The sequence below is a fragment of the Copidosoma floridanum genome, unplaced genomic scaffold, assembly GCF_036245765.1.
Source record: "Copidosoma floridanum isolate Cflo_tuat_1 unplaced genomic scaffold, Cflo_Japanese_pri ptg000013l, whole genome shotgun sequence".
NCBI classification, from domain to species: domain Eukaryota; kingdom Metazoa; phylum Arthropoda; class Insecta; order Hymenoptera; family Encyrtidae; genus Copidosoma; species Copidosoma floridanum.
The window spans coordinates 23,270,379-23,295,543 of NW_028321890.1; the positions used below are offsets into that span (position 1 = coordinate 23,270,379).

Genomic DNA, 25,165 nt, shown 5'->3' on the forward strand with positions numbered 1-25,165 from the left:
CGCGTAATTGTTAAGTGCCCATGTATGGTTGATGGCTTGGCTAGTTCGCGTGACGCGCATGAAGGACACGTGGATTTGTTCTTCTTCCTACATTTTGCGGATTTATGTGACGCAAAAGTGACATTTTTTGCGCCGCAAATTTACCGTTACGGTTCTTTTTGGAACTGTAGAAGCTAACTGGATTCTTTACTTTAGCTTGAAGCCCGTAAAACTTGAAAGTAACGCTTTTGTTTCAAGACACATATTTCGATGTGTTCGTTTACAAGCACGTGTATCTTTCTCGTCCAACTGGATAGTCACCGCCCCGATCGTCAAACGATTTCCTTATTCATCAGTCCTCCGTAGCGCATTCCAGTATATCTGTTACCTCAAGACCTTTTTGTTTTTTTCTTCTCTCCATGAAATACACGACCAACGCGGATTTGATATGCCACACATGCGACTTCTCATTTCGCGGTGAAGCCACGAACGGTACGCGATGAGCAGGCACTTTGTAAAAAAAGACACCGCAATGTATAAATCAGAGAGAACAGCTGTACTTTGTGCGAAAAAAAAAGTTGTTTGTAAATTAAAAATCATAAACATCATGTAGTAGACTTTGCCAAATTTTTTCACGAGTTAATAATAGCTGCTGTCTATTTCTTAACAAATTTCTGGCAGTTTGTAAAAATACTTTGATACCTTTATTCGCAAACTCAATCGTAAATTAATCATCTCATTTTTATGATAATTGCCGACAAGCTTCCCTAACTGATAAAAAATAATTATGACCGTATTGGCGCGAAGATTATCCATTAAATAACAAAATGCCAATGGTAATATCATGAACAATGCATTATTACTCTGTTGCGTAATCCACGATTTTACGAAAGATACGTATCGAATGGAGGATGATGAAAATTAAAGGCACGGTGTAACAGCGAAGAATACACTTCTTCGTACCTGCATATTTAAAAACTCAATTAAAGAGCTTCACGGACATGCTCGAGTGACTGTACGTAGTTGCGGAAGCGAGTACGATGATGAATGTCTTAAATTACGGGAAGGAGGTTTAAGTGGGTACCTGCGAAGGAGGGAGGAAAAAAAAAGTTGTACCCTACTTGCGCGTTCATAAACTGTTAAATACTTACCGTTCCATTTTTCAAATTAGACGAGCCGTCCAAGAAGTTTTTTTTTCTTTTGCAGTAAAAAAAAGATCTTTGAACTCTATTTTTATCACGAACGGATGGAAGCGCCTGGTTGCCCTGCAACCAAGCCGTGCACGTGTGTCGAAGATTTTGCAGCTTTGGGGACGTTTGTTGGCGATCTTTTTTTACGATTTTTTGAATAAAAACAAAATAAAATGAAACGTTTTCTGCTTTCATACCTTTAATCGAATCTGATTAACTTAATAAATAATTACAATTGCTTACTCTGCATTGGACTTGGAGAATAATTTGAAAAAAATAGTTCTCGAGGTAGTTGTATAGCTCGAAAGAAATCGAAAAAATTACAAACGAGTATAACTACTCGAAAGCACTTAAACTTTGAGCCTATCAATTAAAGTGATAGAGGCTATGGCGTTGCACCATTATCATCATTACACATATAGGTATATGATTTACTTAAGCATACAGCAAATGCATAAAGGCACTGGTTTTTTTTCCATCGTGCTTATGCGTTTTCGGGAGAGAGGGGATGCCGTCCTATATAGCAGTCAGTAAGTTCCATCGCCGCTAAGCGTTAGCTGAGCTGAGCTAACTTAGCTCCATGATTTTTCCCTCCGTGAGTGGGGGAGTTCATAAATACATATATAGTGAGCCCGCGGGCTCAAAGAAGAGAGGGGGTGCGGAGTAAAGTAGAGGGAGAGTCCTGATGGCAACGAATGCACAAGCCGCGGGCCGCGGCGTAGCTTCAGTCGACTCGCGGAGTGCAATCTGTAAACACGTCGTTCCATTGACGGTCTAGTGCGCCACGAATTGAAGTTACTGTGAAAACCGGCAGCTCGGTGTGTACCTATGTAACAAATACAAAGTATGAAGTATAAGTGACGCGTGTCGTATAGCATATGTATATTACGTGACTTACGTGAGTGTTGTTATTGTTGCATTCGGCGACTCCGAAACTGTTACACGTCTCGTTTTTCTTTTCGGACGCTTTTCTTCGTGCCTAATGTTTTTTTTCTCCTCTGCAACTTGGAGTAGGTATAGTTCTTTATTGTCAGGGCGTATACGTGGGGATAATATGTAACCTACATCGGCACACAGTCATAATATCTCTCGCTATCCTTTGTCCCTGGAGGTTACACGTGCGATTGTGCAAGAGAGAGTGAGAGGCCTTTTTTTAACGACGTCCCTCCCGTTCTTCTATACGTTACTCATAGGTAGGTGAGATAAGAGTGCACAGTGCACACCGAAGGTAAACAAAGGAACGGTGTACAATACTTACTACACCGATGCAACATCGACTGGGAAATCGTCCATGGTACATTGGTATATAATATATACCAACCGGACGTCGTACATTTGTCAGGTACATTTAATACCAACAGCACGTTTATCGTTTTTTGCTGCACTGCTATACACGACTTGGTCTCGCGCTTTGGAGCATGAGAAGAATAAAAAGAAATCGGTTGTGTCCTTGAAGGATATCTTTTTACACGTGTGCCTCTACTGTGCTTGTAATATATTATACACTTTTACTGCTGCTGTTAACGACTATATAAGTACTGAAATATCTACGTGCAGTTGAAATAATATCGGAGTGAAGTGGAAAGTTTGGTTTTTCTACACGTGTACCGTAAATGATTCATACAAATGGTGAAACAAATCCAAGTGGAGTGGTAATACAGTTAATGTGTGTTTTGGTCGGTCGATTGCGTCTCACATAAGTTTTTTCATGTAGAGAATTGTAAATCGGTAATCTTAATCGCGACGTACTTGAATAACCTGGTGGTACCGTGTAATTTTTGTGAACCAAAGTGCAACAACAGCCGTTATATTGGAGAGGAAGCGGGAAAGCGGCGTGCCGCTGTTCTGTGTGCCGCGGCAGAGGCGCTCGTCGTCGCAAACGGATAACGTAAGTACAAAAGAATTTGTCTTTTTTTTTTATCAAGAAATCGTCATTATACTGCAATTACATGTACTCACAAACAATAACGTACCGATTTACTAAAGCAACAAAAAAACGGACCGTTCTGTAACATATATATAGTTGAAGAGCTTCTCAATTGCGTCACATGATTTGTGCCCTACTACTGTTAGTTATTGCTCCGACATTTTGGTTACCCCATCAATGGAACACAAGTGCCAGTTGAGCTGCTGCTGTGGTTCACGTGTTTGGTTTAAATTATTTATGAGACCCCTGAGAGTTTTTTCTTTTTTTAATCTATAACACGAAAACTGTCCACGTGACATTCATTCCCTCTGTTTGCTATTTTAGCAGAAGTGACGTGTGTTTTCGTGTGTTTTGTAATTGTCCGCATCGAGATCTTTACAGCGGTAATTTAGATTTGTCGTGTTTATAAGCATCTTTTACGTACGTAGGTATGGGTAAAAATAAATACGCTCGGTTTAGCGAAACTCTTTTTCCCCTCCTTCTTTTGATTTCGCAGCTATTTCCGTCATTTCCGTTATATGCGCGAGCGAGCGAGTATATTTTGAGCCATTCGTACAGCTGTTTGTTGTTGGTATAATTGACCAGACATTTTATAAAACGCGAAAAAACAGTTATTCATTCCCTCACCGTGTAATATATACACAAATGGGAACACGGGAGTGGTATAAATATTACATGAAAATACGTATTTGTACTTTTGTTGTGATTACTCATTCGTGAGGTATTTTCAAATTAGTTATTCGATACGAAAAGAGTCACGTGGTTACTGATAACTACCGCGTTGGACATTATAGTTATCGCATTTTATACGTGCATGATCGAGATGTGCGTTTCAACATCGAAAAGTAAAAATTGTATGAGCCTATCGATGTGCACGTGGACTTGTTCGTGCAAAATAACAGGTTAAACGACACCATCGACACTACTGTAGTTTTATTATTAATCAATTCATACTCCAATATGTTCATTGCATTCGAACCATTCGAAGTTGTTAATTCTCAAGAGATTGACTTTCAAAAAGTAATAACGTTACCGTTTTCCGTCTGGTTTTAATGCATATTCCAAGTTGTCAATTGATTGCTGCATGTCTGTAATGATATTCGATTCCTCTACATCTGCAGAAAAAACATTATTACACCGTAGTGTAAATTGAGACAAAAAGAATTTATAAAAGTAACCATGCCAACACTATAAGCTTGACTATAAGTACTGTAGGCAATTATTTTGGTCTAGAGAATTTTTACCACAATCTATAATGTTTACTGTTCCAACTGTAAATAATTGCGGTACTGGCGATAAAATTACTGTTTTTATGTAATAAAAATTAGGGAAACTAGTTTACTGTGCTGGTGAGTACTATTCTCGTTCCTCAACTTTTTCATTCAATCATTAAAAATGGAACGAAAGTGTATAGTTAGCACCACGTCTCCCAAACGATTTAACCGAAGGCCGTAAATTTTCATGCTCTGCTTGTTTTTGTGGCCGACTTCGAAAAAAAGATTTCCAGAGCCACTGACACTAAATTCAGTTTGCAATATCGCTGGACCACGTGCACGGATGAAGAAAAAAAAAGTAAACCCTAGCCCAAACAATAATTCGCGGTGAAAAAACAAGCAGCGAGTGTAAAACACCTACAAAAAAAGCTCGAAAAAAAGAGCAAATCTCATTGATTCTAGAATGTAAAAAAATAAAACAAATAAACCACCGATACGACAATTAGAGGTGCAATCGTCGGTCTAGATGCCTATACAAAAATTAACGCAATCAGCTCGGGTGGATAGATTTTCGTTTTATCAACTGCAAGAGACATGCACGCCTCGACGACGGGATCTAACAGCAGTTGTCTTTTTTTTTATCCCCACTCTTGTGTGTCCACCTATCGATCGGAGGCGCGAAAAATCTTTTATTGTACGTATTAATGGGGACTCGTGTACGTGGGTGTGAGAAGCATAGGTGGAGATCTCTCGGGATTAACCGTGTGTATACGTTTCTCGCCGCTACACAGAGATAAGAAGAGGCAAAAATAAAAAAACAGTGATATTTTTTTTTTTTTTTTTTTTTTTTTTTTTTTCTTATCTAATACACACACTCACAGAAAGTCAAAGGAGAGTGATAAAAACATACATTCATGCTGTGTACATCGTTTTTCCACATTGTTTCGAGAACATACTCCGAGGTTTAATTGTCCGTTTAAGCGAGCGAGCAAATGAATTGTCTTAGTCTTCTTCTTGGAGAGGGAGTAATTAAACGAATGAATCCTTGCTCTGAAAAGATCGGATTAACAATTTACGGAGGAGGTCACCAACTCGTGACGGGTCAATTGCTGTAATTTTTTTTTTTTTTTTTTTTTTCAACGCAACGACCACAAATGAACTTACACACGCGTGCGATAAAACCTAAAGTGAGAATCGGGTTTTTTCGAGGTGACGAAAGAATCTTCCGGTAATGGATAAATAGGAAATACACTCGGAAATACACGTCATCGAGCCTTATACATGTATACCATCTACTAATGGGCTTTTCTAACAGTTTGATTCCAATCCGTAACGATGGGAACTCGTGACTACGTGGCCAATAAGTACACACACCAAATGGCTTGTTGTTTGTGCACGTTAAACTTTTGCTATCTGCCGCATACCTTGACAAATCGTCTTATCAACTATGCTAACTTTGCCTTTCATTCAACGGAACCATTCACCTTTGTCGCTGAGATTGTTATCATTGATGTATATATTTTTTCACACACCGTATTCTCGCCTTTGTCGCATCTTTGAAAATCTCCCAACTGACATTTTTTTCAACCTAATGAAGAAAAAAAAAAAAAAAAAAAAAAAAAAGTCCCAAAGCTCACACAACACAGGAAACCATCCGGCGTCCGTTTCACACACAAATCCAGCGTGCAGTGTGTGTCCGAAGTGGAAGGGCAGGAGGGGACCTCGAAACCAGTTTCACCCCTACCCAGAAGAGGCTGAAATTTTTTCCTCCTCCTCCTCTTCTCGTATGCATGCCTTTTATCCCTATGTACCTTTATCGTGTGTATACATGTATGCAGGCACGGCCATTCATGAGGAAAAAAAAAAAAAAAAAAAAAAAAAAAAAACGGGAGAAAGAAGTCGAAATCCCCGAGCGAAGTGGTGGGCAACGCCATGCCTTGGAAGATGATCGCGCGCGCCTTGGCCGTTCGGCAACCCGAGACGAGTGTATATATTATGGTACACGCGGGCGCTCGAAAGACCGCAGGAGAGAGAAAACCGCAACATATGCACGCGCGTGTAAATGTATATTACAATATACCTACGTCAGACCTCGTGCACACACGAGAAACAGCTATATAGGAGCTCATTCGGTATTTTTTATAGACAAACGCCATATGGCTATAAATTCATTTTTGAATTGAAGCGTACGAAGATGGAAATAGTAGTTACGCTCGGTTACGGTGGTTGTCACGATGTTAGCGTAACAGAGACGCTTTGAAAATATTGTTTTCGTGAGAGTTTGTCGGTGGCAATGGTCTAGGATACACACCAGCAGAACGTGGCAGTGTAGTTATGCAATTGCAAGGGTATTTGCATAATGCAACGATGTTACTCAGGGAGTACGGCTGATGGGAACGTTTTCGAGGAACCGTTGTTGGATACTAATATCGATTGCAGCCCGATGCTTGTAATTCCAACAACATCAATGAGTTTTACATTTCTTATGAGCTCGCCCTTCGATGAATTTCGGTTTTCTCATTACCAAATACATTATGCTATCACCATACACTAGAGTACCACCTCATAGGTTCTTGAATCATCTATGATATTTCTCTTTTGTAATTCGTAACAGATGGAAGAAAAAAAGAGAGAAAAAAGTTACTTAACAAGCACTTACAATCTAGTACCCAAGAGATGAGCAAAAAAATAGTTCAATCATAAAATACATCGAGTAACTGTTCTCTCGATCATATATTTATGTACCTACACGTAAGTATGGTCACATAACTTATACCGAAGGGTCAAAGTTCGCCAAGTCGATTAACCTCCTCTCTACCATGATCTATTATGACTTCTCCTCCTCGCATACCCCATCCAATCAATCTTCATCATCGTTTCCATCGCGTTAGATGTATAGCCTCGGTAGTTCTTCTTCTCTCTTCGTATACTACATGAAGAGAATAGGTATTATATACACGAGGAAGACACAGATCGAAGGAAAATACTTTTTTCTACCCTCACATGGACACGCGTGAGAATTCCTCTACGAGCCTCGCGTTACGAGACACTCTGTGCGTGTGCTGTTACCGTTCTTGCTGTTGGTACTGCTCCGCCTCCTCTTCGCGAAGGCTGCGTGAAAGTAACAACCGTAACAATCGTCAAGGATTGGCCTCGTTTTGCGACGAAGATGCTCGTGCAAGCCGTGTCGTTTTATTTTTTTTTTTTAGAGAACCGTACGAGAGTACTTTGCGCAAAGTCTTGGGCACTTGCCGGTCTTAAAAAGTACGCTTTATTATTTCGCGCCTACTCTCATCTCGTGTGTCTATTTTTTCCACTTTTATATACAACGGGCGGCGAGAGGATCGCCAACTTGCGCTTGAATGCGATAAAAAGACAATTTTATTCACACCCGCGACTGTTTTCTTCTCTCCATCCCAATGTTATATATAAATTGCGCGCCGTTGGTATTGCGGAACTATCCTCGTTATGGCGTGGAGAACCATGTCTACAACGTGTTATTAAAAGAGTTTGTCGTTTGGAAATTTGTGGCGGTGAAGTTGCACTTTTCGCGCGAAACAATTAAATTTACGATAAGCGCTATAGGTGCAAATAAAGCCCGAACCCAACTATAGATGCGATGTATAAAATATCTGAAATCGGAGTCGCGTGGGCCTCGTTTTTTTTTTTAACAAACTGTCTCGTTATGCGATTCCGGATTACGGACTTGTAGCACATTAACTCGAGACGTTAATTCCTATTGGTCAACACTGTACTGCCGAGTGTCAAAGTTTGCCGAGGACTTGGCTGCTATACTGTTGCACCATACGCGCACCTTAGCAATGCGTGGGATTGAGAGTGCCGGTCGTGTTTCTTTATCCGTTTGGTATTTATGGATAATAATCACAAAAAATTGATTCAAACAGGTAGTCTGAATCGTTACGACAGACCGATGATGTCCTCGCAACAATGATGAAGCCAAAACTGCATCACGCGATGAAAAAAAAAAAAAAAAAAAAAATTACATCCTGCCTTCCTTATTGTCAGTGTCATTTGCTTGATGAGCACTTGTGTGTGGATGCTTCCGGCATTAGCGAGCAAAGAGAAGCGAGAAAAAAACCAAGTAACGCCAGGAAAGACTAAAATCCGCGTTGCATCACGTAATACTCGAATTGCGCGCGTGAGTCACTTCATCACGAATGTAATGTAATGGTAATAGCAGTGGCAGGACCGAGTAATGCAAATAAGAGTGACAGCTGTGTGTGCGCAGGGATATATTGAACAGACGCTCCTGTACTCCCGTATATCTATACTCGAGCTTATACTTGGTGCACCTCGCTTTAATACGTGGCAACGACGACGAAGGGAGAAGAAAAAAAAAAATGTATTCCTGTCAAATCGTGGCAGTACCCATGTGGGGACTCCGTACTTATGGTCACGAGAAAAAAAAGTATCGGCTCGAGTGTCTTCGTCGCCCGAGCGAGTGTGTGCGTGTATTCGTTTATTCGTGATTATTGCCGGCTGAAGTGGGTCGACGCAACAACACACGTTGCTCGCAAATGTTCATTCATTAAAGGAGGAATGATTTTTACTTTCCGATGTATACTTGACAGTTTAATGAGAGCTCATTCGATACTATGTACTTGGAAATCTTAATCGGTCGATTGGTTTTATTGTGCAATTGTGTGCCTAAGGTGTAAGTACGTCGCAAATTATTAATTACAACTTGTTCGGAACGATAAAACCCCCTCCTTGTGCTGAACCGAAATAATAATAATAGATACGTTTCGTATGTATTTATCTGAACGCGTTGTTGTGTGGTGATTTTACGTGCCTAAAAATAGACATCAGTACCGCTCAGATAGCCATTCGGTATACCCATTTTTGAGAACGTGTTACTGTAATGGCCTTTTACTAGAAAAAAAAAAATGATTCGTACGACGGAGTCACACTCTTGGGCTTGGACAAGTCAGTAACATTAAGTGTACCATTTATTAGTTAAAAGGTTTCATTTTTTCCTGGATAAAAGTATAGGAAATATATTTTCAAGGCTTCGTTCCAAAGTGAATCGATGGTGACGAAGAACAAACTTAATTTTGAAGAAAAAGAACAATTAACTAGTCCCATATGCGGTTTTCTTATCGATGACGAGTGATGGTAATACCTTTTGCAAACATCGGAGCGTTTCAAACTCAAGAGACTCACGTCTCATCCAAAAAAATATATTACCATTGTCCTATGCATATTTATCTCGTTTATCCGTATTTATCCAATGCCTCAACGAAGATAAAGTTATTGAATGAAGGATTAACAAGCTTGCTTGTTTGTTCGCACTTAATCAACTTTAACGCGCAATTCGCCTGTGCCATTTAGCAACCCACCACCACTCCATCACCCCTAAAAACTATTTTCTTTTTCATTAATTTCTCATTCCCGCGCTGTCGTGTCAGTGTGATGTATAAGCATCAGCCTCGTGACAATCGTGACACGGTATACAGAGGGGGCGAGAAGAAAGTCGGGCGTGGGTAGAATATCACCGTGTGCGAACACACCGCGTAAGCGAGCGTATATGCGGGAAATCCGAGTACCAAGGAAGAATGAGGGTGCATAGAGGGAAAGAAAGTCGAGTTAGTTACGCGCATAAAAATATACGCACACTACAAGCGTGGGTGGTGCAACCCCCCCGGAATAAGCCCACCGCTCTGATCCCCAAGCGATTTCCTAATAACTCTCTGTTCTCATCTCCTTGTTCTACTATAAATCTCATATCGCTATCGTTCTGACAATAATTGTCGTACGCTACACAAGTATATTTGTCGTACAAACACAAGTTTGTGGGTGTATCCGCATGGATCTGAAGTCTGAAGAGTTATGTGATGGGTGACGCAGACACGAGAGAGGAAGACGACTATGGGAGAGGGAGAGTGAATCATCGGCAAGGTGAGCGAAACGGTGTCTCATCAGTCGAGGATAGCGATTTCTGGAAATGGCTCATCGAGACAATTCCAATGCCTATAAGTTTCGACCTTTTTTTTATTTGAAATAAACGAGGGATGTTTCTCGTGGTCAACGTAAAATGAGATGATATCAATTTGTCGTTGCTTTACAGAAAACATTATTGAATACTTTATTCAATCAAAAATTATGCTCTCTTAATCAAGTTCTGCTAATCTGTTCCAACAGCACACGTGTCAATATTGATATAACTTATTGTAATTATGATTTCTGGTTTGCACTGTAGCGTATCTCCATTTGAATAGCTTGGGAACATTGAAGCGAAGGATATAAATCTACGTAGATAAACTATACACAAACTGACTCGAAAAAAAAAGAAAAAGAAGATTAAGAATGAATCACCGATTGTCATTTATTCGGTTGTACAATCGTCTTAACGGTTCGATCCGAATTGTAAATAAGCTTATTGTTGCGAAGGCTACGAGAATAAAGGAAACTCGTTTGTTCTCTTCTATACCGTGTACACAACCGGACTCGGGAGTTGTGAGCGAAATTCGACGCCGTGAGATTTTATTGATGGTTTTCGTCAACGTGCATGATAAAAATTATTTAAGCCACGCCCGATCTTACGATTAAAAACATAATTTACTGTTTACCTACAACTCTGTCGTCCATGATCCTGTGCAGCAGTAATGACTTCCTTGTAGGTGTCACTTTGCTAGTTTACATAGTTGACGTGGCATTGTTGTATCTCCCACGCGAAATAATGAGCATGATTACATGATTCGGTCACAATGGGATCACAATGAATACGTAATTAACCCCCGAGTAATTTTTTTTCGTTGTTACGTATAAAGAACACAGCTACTACTCATTCATATATCCGTGGAATCATCAATTAGCCGTGTAGTTTACTCATACAATACTCTCATTTGCGTAATATACAAATTGTTTATTAACGTGATTCACGATACAGGTCGGCTGGATCTTGTATATCTCCATAAAAGTAACGTTTAATTTTTTTACTTGTTACTCGCGTATGAGATTGTTAATAGTATGTAAGATTAAAAAGGAAACATTGTTTAAAGCTCATGTGTACGTTGATGGTTAAAATTAGATAGAAAACTAGGCATCAACTAACCACCCCGCCAGTTGAGAATCGGATGCCAAAACATTGCTCTAAAAACAGAATAACTGTGTGTTAAGGTGGTTGTCGAAAAAAATCAACTATCATAGGGTTGATTTTTAATCATAGTATATAATATATGCTATTGAAGATACTTGTACTTGGTTGAAATCGCGGAAGACCCAGTGATACTGCAATTAATGTACTTATTTGGGTTTTTCTTATGAAATTTTTATAGGAAAAATGAGACAGAATTTTACTGATGCATCAAAAAGTGCATTTAACATTGACACCACAAACAAATATTTTATAAAACATACCTGTGTGGACGTACACACAAAACTTTGCAAATTTTTGTAATAATACAATAAATTAAAATAAACCGAAAGACTGAGAGAGACAGGTAGCTCTATAATTAGAAAGGTTAGACCAAGGTTTTATAAATAATGTTTTTAAACAAGATAATACCCATGCAGATATCAATAACCATATTTCACAAGTCTTATATCTCTTTATTCTTGTTGGGGAACTAACGAAGAGTCTGTAACTTTTCAGCTCTAATTGATATGCTCCTTGAACAGTGCACGTTAAAAATTTCATTGAGTAGTTCTCTCACTGTACATACATATATATATACATATACCTATATACATACACATATACCTATAAAAAAATATATGCACAAAGCTAGCCTCACTCATCATTGTTATTTTGACAACATGAGAAGTGAATATCTGACCTGTGCACACGTTCCTTTAAGCAAATAGCAGCAACAGCAGATTCAAAATAATGGCCTTTGTGTGTTCATCTTACTCGCAATTCAAAGTGCGAATGAAACTCGAGGAGAGCGGCAGAAAGAGATGACGAGAGGAAGAAGAAGAGAAATCATATCACCATTCGACACACGTATAGTGCCAATCGAGTACGTTATTGCCCCTATTTCCGGCCACGGCATCAGCAGCTCGAGTGCACGAGCTTTCCTTTCGATTCGTTCGTTCGTTCGCTTCGCTTCACCCTTCCCTTATAAGTTACCAAAAATAAAAGTCTCGTTATCTTATCATTTGCTCCTACAAACATTTATCCATGCCCTTTTTCTTATCGTGTAGCTCTAATCACGCGTAGGAACTAATGTAAAAGTCCAAAATAAATGTATACTAACCCGCGCATGAAGTAAGATCAGTTGAAAATTTTCTTTTAATAATTTTACGTAAATACAACGTATGACTCCTGCATGTTTCAATCAATATGAGAAACAGTAATTCTTGTATTTATTATCTTCATCGTTGATGTTAAGAAAACAATTAAACGTTATTGTACGTGGTATGGATCCTACGTTTCATGAACTTACATTCTTACATATTGTTAACAACTTTAGGTTTTTTTTAAAAAACAAAAATAACTTTTTTATTTATAAATACGTACAATCCCATAGACAATTAAAACATGTGCAATCTCTTCGTGGAAGTAGATACTTTCGCATTTTAGTACTCAAAGGATTTTTCATTTGTAATCCTCTGACAGGTACCCGAAAAATAGAAATCCTCTAGTGCGTAATTTTCTGGGTTCTTCCTCTTCCGGTAATCGTAGGCATCCGCCGAATTCCCATAAGGCCCGAAAAAGGGAACGGAAATTTGAGCGAATGTGCGACCATTGTAACAGGTATATATTTTGTCTGTACACAGCTACACAACGACAATCTAGAAGGGCACACCAAGGCACAATAAATATTTCTCAATCAAATGGACTGGAGGAAAATCCTTGCAATTCTCCTCTGAGTGTACTTGAGAAAAAAACCTCTCTTTCTCTAATTCTCGAGACAATTATAAAAGTACGTGCCTATAAACATACACCTTGAACAATCCCAGGACGTGCATTTCACTTTTAGTAGGTACACCTAGGATACTCTCGACTCTTTCTTCTTTTTCGTACGTGCTCTAGGTAGGTAGTTCGGTTCACATCTCGGTTCATATATGTGCACAGCGATAATGAGGAGAAAAAGTCCCAGCAATCAACAAGCTACAACTCGCATCAGGTAAGGAAAGAAATTGTGCGTTTTATATGTATATGATACGCGTGTCTCCTCGGGAACCCTCATGGTGGTGGAGGAGGAGCCGAAGCCGTGGAATGAAAAACTCGTTTCCAGGTCTGCTGTTCGAATGAGTCGTGTGAAAGCGTTCGAGAGAAAGAGGAAAAAAATATAAGAAGCGACAGCAGCTCTTACTTGCTTCTTTTTCCTCTTGACTGTATGGCACGGCAGGCAACTCGGTTCTCTTTCAAACGACTCGAATGCCGCTCTTCGGGCGCGTATACATGCGGAGCATCTGTTGCTTCTGATCTTAGGTATGCCTGCGCTGTGATGGCTATTATGGTGGTGTGTGTACCCCGCACTGGATCGAGGCACGCTTGTATTACACGTAGGTACGCCACAAAGTTCTGTCGATGTGTGATTGAAAGGTTTTGGAGGAAAATTCTTTTCTCCTCCACTTGGGAGAGAAATTTCAGAGTTGGGGTGTACGACAGCTGGATAACTTTGGTGTGGTTAAAGACTGCTATGGGCTGTATTTCGATGATAAAGACGACACGCGTGACCGTTCGGTCGTATATTATGGAAAATTAGATAAGATAGCAGGAGAGAACAGTAAATATTTTTTAAGGATAAAAACTTAGCACGTGGCGGGTGGTGGTATTATAAGTAGTGTACTTAATAACGAATAAGAACAAAAAATGGCTAATGGATGACATTAAAAAGGGGCTAAAATTTTGTCATCAAGCATATATTTATATTATTTATAGTTTTATGACTTGATAGTTTGAACTAGTGGCGTGGAAACATATCCAATATTTACAATATTCTTGGAGTTTTTTAAAACTCAATTTCAGAAAATCCTAGACAATCTTAGTCTATATTATTCTGGCAAACAAGAAAATATGGCTTATCACAACCACGCCAGATGTCATTAAATGCACAGTTCCTAAAACATTTCCTGGAAACCTTATTTGTCTTAAGATAAGAAGGGGAAAAAAAACAAACAACCCTTAGCCCAACCATCATAACAAAGAAAGAAATAAAGGTCCTATGACATTGGAAACAGCTCGCGAGAGTCGACACACACATACACGTCGTTTGTCTGTCGAGGCTGCGAAGTAGACGAAAAAAAGAGAACCACCCATTCCTCAGACTTTTCTCGCCAACACTTGTACCTACTAGTTATACAACAGCCACTACCATGTCACCAATCGTCGAATTCAGTTAAAAGCAGTTATAGAAAAAAGATTCTTTCCGACCTAAAAGTAGGTACGTAGTGACGCGTGAGAAGGAGGGAGAGAGAGAACAGAAGGTGTACACGAGCAAGAAAACTAGAGAAAGAAGAATCGTACATGGGGGAGTGCATTGACTTCGTCTCTGCTTCAACAACCGAGTCAACAACACTATATAACAGAGGAAAGGAAGAGTAGACTGTCATGAACGAGCTTCGTACGGAGTGTGATAAACGCGTGCCGGCTACCAAGAGCTCGACCATGCAAGCCTTTTCTTTTATAATGCACTCGTATAGGTGCCTAGTTCGCGTTTTGCTCTTGCAGTTGATATTTGCCGAACGACTGCGTATAAGCCAGACGACCGAAGCATGGGTACTTACGTATGGTACTTGCACCATACCCTTGCGCGTGACGTGATTATTATTATTCTTGTACGGGTTCCCCGTCTCACTATCTCCCTTGCTCTCTACAGTTTTTTCTTTCGCAACGTGCTTGGCTCGCAACATCTTCTTGTAAATGCTGCTGTATAGAGTTACCATTTTCATTTTCATTTTATTTTTCATTCTATGGGATTGAAAGGAACGTTGCATTATACAAATGCACACCAATTTTATATTTTTACGGATCGCACCTTCCATATTTTCTGTGGAGGATGTTTGTCCTCTATCTCCTGTTCTGATACTCCTTTGTTTCTCTATTTTTCTGAAAGCAAAGTGCAGCCCAAAAAATCTACATCTGGGGGATTATTGCTACTCGCCTGGTGCCAGCCAGGAATTCATAGTTGAAGATCCATTGGTTTCATTGAATTTCCCTGACATGGAAAAAAATAGACAAAAATCGAAGTAGATAGCTGCACCGTGAGAGAGTGTATGCACCTACATTGTGATCGAGTCACGAGTCAGCTCGGAGTCAGCAAGCAAAGAAAGCAGCTGTGAACTTTGAAAAGAAATTAAATTACAAAGAGGCGCGTGCACGTGTGTGTGTGTGTGTGTGTGTGTGTGTGTGTCTACACGCAAGGCTGGATCGATAAATGGCTTCTGCACCTATACCCATATAGGTGTAACCTAATAATAGAGTGCATTACCGCGTTTTGCCAGTGAAAGTGGCTCGCAAGTGCAATATCACGGTGTACGTACGTGTGCTAGAGCATTGCGCAAACGCATTTATACGCATACTTTAAATGGTCCTGAAGGAAAGTGAGTTATTGAAAAAGAAAAAAAAAAAAAAAAAAAAAAAACATCATAGACGATCATAGAGCCATGTTGTCGATGCTAAAAAACCAAATGAGGCTTCCCTTTGTTTCCCCCCGCCAATCGTAATCTGTACATTCATGTATCTATTCATCTATACGTACGTGCTTTGCTCAAAACATGAAAATATTCCTTGTTGTTGTCTGGTCCGTCCCATCTCCCTTACCCCAAAAACGAAAAAGGGGATGAAAATGTCGCGCTAAAATGCATACGTATACATAATATATATTATAAGCAAGTGCAGTGCAAGCGCAAGAGTCTCATCGGTCTTACGTGCATTCGCGTATCGCGTCGAGCTTTTCCAGACGCGAATCCATAACAACGCACGACGGACGTGTGCTCGCGGGGGCCATTTATAGCCACACCACCCATCACAGACGCGCCAATTTGACTTTCTCTCTTTTCCTCTGTCGTTCCACGTGCACCTCCACGCTGCTGCACGCAGGGCGAAATATATATTTATCACGCGGAGGAAAATATTGCAGCGGCTTTTCTTGGAAACGTTCGATTGAAAGCGCACCGCGCAAGCACGCAAGCGTGAAAAGCTCTCTCTTCTAGTCTGATCTTTGAAGGATTTCCGTGTATGTACGCCATCAGCTCTATTACAAGTTGTGTTTTTGGCACATGGCTTTGCTTTCGCTGGATGTTTCTTTTTTTTTTTCCCCCGTAATAAGACCCTCATGTGGACACTCTATATAAGTACTCAAAAAAATGGAATATATACGTGCGTGGCAGTGAGGGATGTGTATATGTTGTAGCATCTTACACACGTGCAACCTGTATAAAGAAAATACTTTTTCAATTATTATTTTTTCCCTGGTATTTACAGTGTAATATATACTCTACCGAGGAAGAAAATCGGTGAGAAAAAGTAAAGGAAAATTCTTATCAGCACAGCCAACCTGCAGACTTTTTTTTTTCTCTCTCACGATTATAATATAATTACAATGTACTCATACGCACGTGTTAGTTTTCCCCGTATTCCTTCGATGTATATGCGTATACATACTGCCTTCTACATCCCTCGCGGTGCTGGAAGCCTCTTTATCTCACTTTAATTGCCCCCACGGATATATACGTGTATACACACATGTGCCTGTCGGCGATCGTAGGATAGGACGCGCATCGGAAGAAGAGAGAGGCTCGCCGCCGCCGGCATGCTACATCCGGTCTCAGCCACGGCTGCTGTGGCTTTTTAGAGATCCCTGTATACATACATTATGTGCTCGCGTTGGCAAAAGGAAGAATAAGAAAAAGCAAAGTAGGCGCACATCACTCCGGCCGTGTGTCTTCTTTTTCCTCCTTCGTTGGGTGCCCGCGACCCTGAAACTCCGGGGCTTTGAAAGACGCGAATATACGGTGGCTGCTTCTTTGCTCTATCGAACTCTGGCCACCCCCTTACGACTGATGGACGTTGACAGCTCTATTACATATTTAGGGGAATTTTTTTTTTTTTTCGTCATATAACGGACCGGAAGTCGGTTCCTTTTCATGTTTCACGAATTAGCTTTTGAGAGAAAAAAAGAGAGTTTCTTTTTTTTTTTTTGGTGTAAGCTAATAAATTTTCAACCGTACGTGTAACATAATGTACGCACAAAACAGTACATATTGTCCGAGGAACGATAGGAACGAGGGAAGGACTTTATCGTCTAACTTCCTCGCTCGCACCGGCGGTGGTCAGCGCTACATATTATGCGCGCCAGCTGCCCGTAGCCCATCAGCACATTTTGGAACAATTTTAGCTGGGATGGGTGGAAAGAAAAAAAACTTTATTCAATTTCCGAAAGTACAGGAATTCCCGTGAAAGTCCGCGCTACTGTATCATCTATCATTTGATGGGATAGGAGGAAAAAAAAAGTATAAGCTTCCGGCTGAGCGGAGCGGAAACCGCGTCTTAGAAATGTGGATGAAAAAAAAAAAAAAAAAAAAAAAAGGCAAAATAAGAAGAAATAAACTTTCACCGCGTTGCTACCGGATGCGACCGGATGTGCCAATTGACCTTCGAGCGATCGGTGCTCCCTCTCTTGACTTGATAGGCATCAAGAGACGTCCTTTTGTAGGGTGTTATTCTTTGTTTCCCAAATATTTATAATTTCCGATGTTTGGCTATGATTAAAAGGCACAAAAAATGCCAAAATGGTGAGAAAAAGTTAGTATTCTTATAAAGCAGGTACCTTGAGATATACACAAGGATGCACAAAACCATGCACATAATTATACGTTCATGTAACCCCTGTAAACGAAGGGTACGTGCAAGGGGTGGCGTGTGGTCCATCCCCGTTTTCGAGAGGTCTCCAGAGTCCCGCATCCTCTCTCTGATCCTTTGTTTTTCCTTCTCCATGCGTTGCTCATAATCCCTATCTCGCTTTCGAGAAGCGCCGCACAAAGGGACGCGCATTCCTTGGCTCTCCCGTTGTCGCCGCCGTCCGTCGTCACTGCAGCTGGTAGCGAGGGACCATCTCTGCATCCATATACCACCACAATATAGGTGTCCACGTGTATACCTGCCCAGCAATGCATATACACATATCTGCGCGTGGATGAATGAAATAGCCGCCGGTAGACGATGACGCCGAGAAGTGCTCCGTTGAGGGGCGGGATGATGCTTTTCTCTCTACTCCTCCCTTGGATTTCTTTCAAACGATCTCTTTTTTCGTTCCCATCTCTTCGCAGGCTCTTTTCCGTACGACCCCGGTCCCTCTCCGAAACTGCATTCGTTGCGAGCGCGACCCCTTTTTCCTTTTCAAGTTTACTAGAGTTTATTCGTATAAAATTCAGAAACCACGATTTTGTGGTCACATTCTTGGTGATGATTCACGAATGTGAATCGGTGTATAACATTGGGGGCCAAAATTTTCGGTTTTTATTTTATTTGTTTATTTTTTTTTTTTTTTCAGTTCAATTTACAACCAACTTTTACGGAAATTTCACGATTCGCAGATTACTTTCATTGATATCGCAACCGCAAATGTATAAGACCTAGTCAACTGCGAAAAAATGCAAATTCGAAAAGTGTAATTCCAACTTGACATGCGTCGATAATTTACCAGGGGTATTGTCATACACACATATAATAATTGCAGGATCAATGATATCGTTAAACACACATACACCCACCATTTGCCGTATTGGTATATAGGGAGAACTTATTCATTAATGCCATTGTCTCGCAGTTGCCTGCAAGAGAGAGAGAGAGAGACTATTGCCCATAAATTCCGTCCGTCCCATCAATAACGAGGTGTCCCCTTAATATCCCCGGACTGCGAGGGAGGCAGAGAGAAGACTAGGAAAAAAAAAAAAAAAAAACAACTCGGGGTCGACGTCGCGCGTTGTACTTTAATGGAATGAGCCTCGAGGGGGGGGCCCTCTGCTGCCAATGCACTCGCGCATTCTCCTATAAATTTTCACGAGCCAGCGATATGTACGGTATGTGCATGCACTCTGCGCTGTTGCGAATACTATGCCGAGTGTAGATTATGGTGACACAGCAATTTTGGGTTCCTCAAAGAGAGTGTATTATGTACCTTTTTTCGATGGCTCTCGATACATGTGGACAATAGTGCCGAGTGGCAATTGTAACTACAGTTACAAGCCGAGACAATTCGAGGAATTTAGTTGGCAATTGGATGTTTTTTCGATGAAACAATGAGACGTGAAAGCAGACATCCCGAGTGCCGCTCCTCCGAGAACCCATAGGGTGCATTTTCAATTTCCTCCTCGTTGCCCGCATACGAGAAACGAGGGTTGGTTGAGCTGAACGAGCGACACGGAGCACCGTTTAGAGGCACCCGCCATTCCCACGTGGAAGAGTTGCCGTCCAACTATGGAAGGAGGGTGGAAAGGCGAGGAAGAACGGTTCGTCTCCTCTTGCTTCGTAGCGGACGTGATCCCCATTGTACTACGTAATCCGAGAGGATGGATGTATAAGTGGAGAGAGTTCGTTACGTAGACGCGAAACTCGTGGTTAATCTGTTTTCCCTTCGCGACGGCTATGTACCTATCTTCATTTTCTTTTTATCTCGTGCTCTCTTTTTTTTTCTTCTTCGTCTCGTTCTAGTGGCGATTTTTCTTCGGTTCACGAAACACCCTCTGTTTTTTATGTACTTTGCGAGTAATCCGTTTGTTATTGATTAGCTTATTTTCCTCCAGAGATAGAGGATGGACAAAAAAGTGAGAGTAGAAACCACGACTCCAGTGAAATCCACCACCCCCCCCAAAAAAAAAAAATACACAAAACGGTGTTAAATGTACTGTTAAACAATCCGATGTATGTCTTTTCATACACAGTAACATATTAAACATACGTATATAATATAACAATCTAGGACTTTACTCCCTTTCCCCCGAGTCAATGTAACTGTAAAGCACCGATACTACTACACCTACATTGTATACCTACACGCCAATAAAATATCCACACTATATAATGCGATATAATGCATACGGTCCGATGCGTCGCGTCCACGCGATCGTCTTCAGCGGAGCAAGTCGTGATGCTCTCGGTGAGCGCACACCGCGCACAAGAGGAGAGCCTCGGGAGTAAACTTATCAAGAAGAAAACGGTGGAGTGCACACCGCGGATATGGGAGTAAGAGAGAAAAACGAGAAGGCATACAATATATATACTACATACATGTACTTTTATATCGTTCCCTTTCTCGCTGGTATATATATATATATATATATACCCGTAAATGGGATAAGAGGTATATATGTATACACACACGTGGAAAGGCCAGGCAACGTCACCTGGCATCCGTGCCCCTGGTGTACTATACAGGCAGCGCTGATGCAGGGGGAACAAGTCCGGTCCCTTTTTCTTTCCTCCTGCTCTTCGTTTTTCTTCTCTCTTCTTGCGCCTCTCGCCTACCATGTACACATACATACATCCTCTCCCTTTTGCTTCCTTTTTCGCGCTGCAGAGAGGAGAAGGAGGAGGAGGAGGCTTTTCGCTCTATCGAGCTCCTGGTTTCTTATTTACGCCTTGGCGAGAGCCCGAACAAAGGATCGGAGGCCCCCGGACTATTAGCCGTGGACTGTACAGAGAGATAAAGTCGCGTGCGAGTTCTCTCTCTTTCTTTGAAGGAGGCTGGCGAGAAAATCGACCGATTATACCAGACTCATCCTCGCTTACCTGACGTGCATGCAACCTGATTCATGATTAGGTATATTATTTGGGCTTATTGGCTGGTGTTTCGGTGTTTGGCTAATGTTCCTTTCTTTCTCTCATCAATGTGATACAGAGTACCAGCGTACGAGTATATATTGTATGATTGTATAAGTACCGGTAATTGGATGTGTAGGATATATTTTGATAAATTCTCTTATTTGTTGTCTGAAGTTTGATGGTGATGCTCGTTGTGATGTGGTTTTTTTTTTTTTTTTTTTTTCTCTCTTCTCGTACATTATTTACTTCTGTGCACGAGAGGAAACGTATAGCGATAGACTTTGGAGTCAAAGGGTTGAACTTGGTCCAATCGACCCTCGAGTGATCGTTACACCGACAATTTGGGTCTTGCCTTTACACACGATCGTACAATATGAAACTGAATCTGAATAACAATTTCGCTACTTCGTTTTATTATACCGTTTTTCACCATTTACCTTTATTTAAACAAATTGCATAGTTGTTAAGAAAAAAAAAAAAAAAAAAAAAAAAAAGAGATGCATACTCACATGATACTTAGGTAAACTATTATGGCCATACAACCAGAGGCCCATATTGGCTAGAGAGTATAATATATTGGGTCAGTGGTATCCGAGCTCAGCCGCGCGATACCCAACTCGCTAGGGCAGCTGCAACCGTACACATATACATATAATACCCATGCGCGTATCGTATATATAGGGAGAAGAGATATCCTGCATGCTGCTCTTCTCCGGCGGGAGAGGTGTATATAATAGAGGGAAGAATCGCCGACGCCACAGACGCGACTCTCCTTTCTTTTCGGTCCCATCAATAGCAGCCTCTACGTCGAGGCACACACACACAGAGTTGGGTTGTTATAGGTCTGCCACCGACGCTTATTTGCCGTCCCGTGCATTGCATGTGCGCCTCTCTCGGCCCAAATAACGGCATCTCGCGCCTCACCTCGCCTCCTTCCTCTCCGTCTCTTTCATTCTCTTTCTTTTTGTTTAGCTTCTTACGCATACGTACACTCTTTTTTTTTTTTTTTTTTTTTTTTTTCTCTTTCCCTGGACGGTTGTAAGTATATTTAGAAGGCCAATTGTGGTATTTGACGAAATTCGGGACTCCCGAACGGTATAACGTATAAGTACATGAAGCAGTACAAGCTTCCGAGCAATATTTAAGTAAGTATACTTCATCTTCACCTTTTCCATTTCTTAGGTGTCGATCTTGTCTTTACAAATCAGCCGATTATTGTAACACCATGCACATAATATTGTATTTTATTAGATACCTTGCATATCGTACAGTGCGCTATTGGTAGGATGTACAGTTATCGATGAAACTAGACGTATAGTTGACGTCTCAGTTGAAAAACCTCGTGGTTGACGGTCATGGCACGGTTTTCATTATTTATGCCGTACAGCAGGATCATCCCGTTAGGAGGTTTCAAATCAAATATACTTAAATTTACATCGTTTATATCTACCATCTGTGAAGTTAATTGGTTAAAGCATTCAAGGATGACCAATTCAGTGTCCTCAATAATAACTATACAAATGCAATGCGCGACCTGTTCGAAAAAAAAAGTCATAGAATTTATAGGTCACGCTGTAAAATGTCATTGTAAGAGGTAATACATTGTGACATCATGCGTTAATTGGCCATAACGAGCTGACATATTTTAAATACATTATAGCATATAATTATGTGCTATCATCCGTGAAATCATAGATATTTAAATCTTGATTTTTTTTTTTCACCAATACCTACGGAGCTTTTAACCATTAGTTGGCAGCATTAAAGTACATTATTGAGAGCACATACTTAACTGTTATTATGTGCAATTCGTATGATTGTTAATCGCTAAAAAATGATGGCTTATTCCTCAACTCGTGTGTATATACTTGATCCCAGGTATTGTCAAAACTCGATAAAACGACAATCACCGATGGATGTCAGTAACATCAGAGTACCTATCGGTTATCGGTAATTTGGGTCGTCTGAGAATCTTTCCCTCCTACATACGCTTACACACACTCCTCCGCATGTGATCCTAATCCCAGTCGCGACGAAGCCCGTAATGTCCACGGCCCATGTAAGATTCTAGGTCGCACACACGCCCGGTACGCGCGCCTGTATAGTTGTATCACTTACAGACTCTATATAGGTATGTATATGAAAAACATAATCTTTGGTCAGTTGGTTCGCCTATCGTTGGCAGATACAAAAACGATGCGATAAATATTTATCGAGAGACAGAGAAAAGAGAGCTGTCGCGTTCGGATGTGGGTGGAGCTCCTCTACCGTTTTATATGTATGTACTATATACTTACAAAGATCGGCTGTTCACAAAATACGCGCAGTTTGTCGCAACAGTCGCGATTGCGATCCAACGGCGTTTGTCTGTTTGAAGTTTGGCTTTGGGACTTGTCATTGCTCAATATGATAATGTTTTCCCTCTTTTTTTTTTTTTTTTTTTTTTTTTTTTCGTTTTTGCGTAATTGGTGGGTATACACCGCTCTATCTCCGTGCTGTGTATACAATATATTATTGCCGCTCTCGAAAAGTGTAGTCCCGAGCTTGTACAGTTCGCAAAAGAAAGAATGACGGACACATTTTACACATATACATATATATGCGCGTACAGCCCGAGATCATCGATGATAACCACGAAATTTACGTAAGAAGCTTCAGCGTGGGCGACACGGCGATGGTTTTGAAAAGTGTTTTTTGCCGCGCCTACTTATGTGTATACGGTGAATCATTCATTCACATACACGAATCCATCATTCAATGAGGAAAACACGGGAAAACACACAAATCCACATCCCGCAACTTTTTATCATCCGAATCTTCCAGAGAGAGCTTCATCACTGTATAGTGTTTATTTATGTACCTCAGCAGTGCAAACTCTCTCTCTCTCTCTTGCAACAAAACGAACCGCATCTCTCTCTCTCGTGTGCATCCCCCAATTAAAAATGGAAACAACAGCCAGGAACAGTGAGTTACGTAGACTTTGCGAATAATCGTTATACACGCGAAAAGTATATCGCGCATCCTGATCGCGCGGTGTGCATGTATATACACCACACGTCGTTGAAGCTACCGCGAGGAGGTGAGGATCGAGCAAGAGCCGCAGGAAACGAGCCGTTTCGCTTGGCGAGGCTCGTGTGCTGTTGATGGCGTTGTGCTGCTCGAAGGACCGAAATTCCGGTGCTCGGCTCTCTCGGTTGGGTGAATGGGCCCTCTGTGTCTTTTTCTCGCTTATTAAGGAAGCCCATCAGTCCCCTCCGCCCCATCTCTCTCTCTCTCTCTCTCTCTCTCTTCTCTCTCTCTCTTTACGTTGTGTACGTGCGATCAAGCCTTTCGTCCGCTGGTGGGTACTGTACGCACCTGCGCGTCTTCTTGTTACGCGATGTGTGCATGCAAGGGTGTATCCTGTAACGCAGGAGTGTCTACAATAGCCGGTATTTTTTTTGGGGGGGTGGAGGGGGGGGAAGAGAGCGTTGATTTTTGTTTTTCGGATTTTTTGGAATCGGAATCTTACCTACGAAAAGTCCCTACTGATTTTTATTTGCGTATGAAAGAACTTTTTTTTAACAATCGTAATTTTAAAAATATTTTTCCTTAATTTATCCCCTTTTGTTTTTTCTTTGTTACAGGTAAGTTGCAGTCAATTGGTCACATTTTCACGAAATCATCCTCCACTTGTAAGTTTATGCAATAGCTCTATTTGTTTTTACCTCTTTATGAATGTGATCAAATGAAAAATCATTTGATTCGATTTGCCCTTGGAACCTTTTCATCAGTTTTTAAATTTAGAGGGAAAGATGAATGATTTATCAGTTTATCGGAGACACGTTGGTTGTGTTCTCTGATGAGGTATATTTTTTTTGTTTCAAATTCATATTTATAATTAAAGATTTTAGGTATGGACATGAGAAAAGGAGGATCCAAAAAATAAATGAAAAGACCATACGCGAAATAATGTAACAAAGCGAAAAAGTTTTCGTTCCTTCAAACAATTGTCTAGACCATAAAACCGTACTAACCGTAGCCTCACGTAAAGTGTCAACGTATAAAATCTTAAATTTTTGTCACAAAGCGGCTATAGGTATTAGATTTGTAAGCCTCGAAAAAAAACAACATCCTGGTT

General features: G+C 40.8%; 1 protein-coding gene across 3 annotated transcripts in view; it reads left to right on the top strand.

Annotated features, from left to right (window-relative positions):
- Nucleotides 1-2,162: 2,162 nt before the first annotated feature.
- The window catches only part of LOC106641976 (uncharacterized), a 71,516-nt gene continuing 48,513 nt past the window's right edge, over nt 2,163-25,165 (top strand). For all 3 annotated transcript variants that reach the window (XM_089590693.1, XM_014356592.2, XM_014356593.2), the window contains exon 1: nt 2,163-3,057. The gene's annotated coding sequence lies outside the window, so the exon portion shown is untranslated. The remainder of the gene's footprint in view (nt 3,058-25,165) is intronic.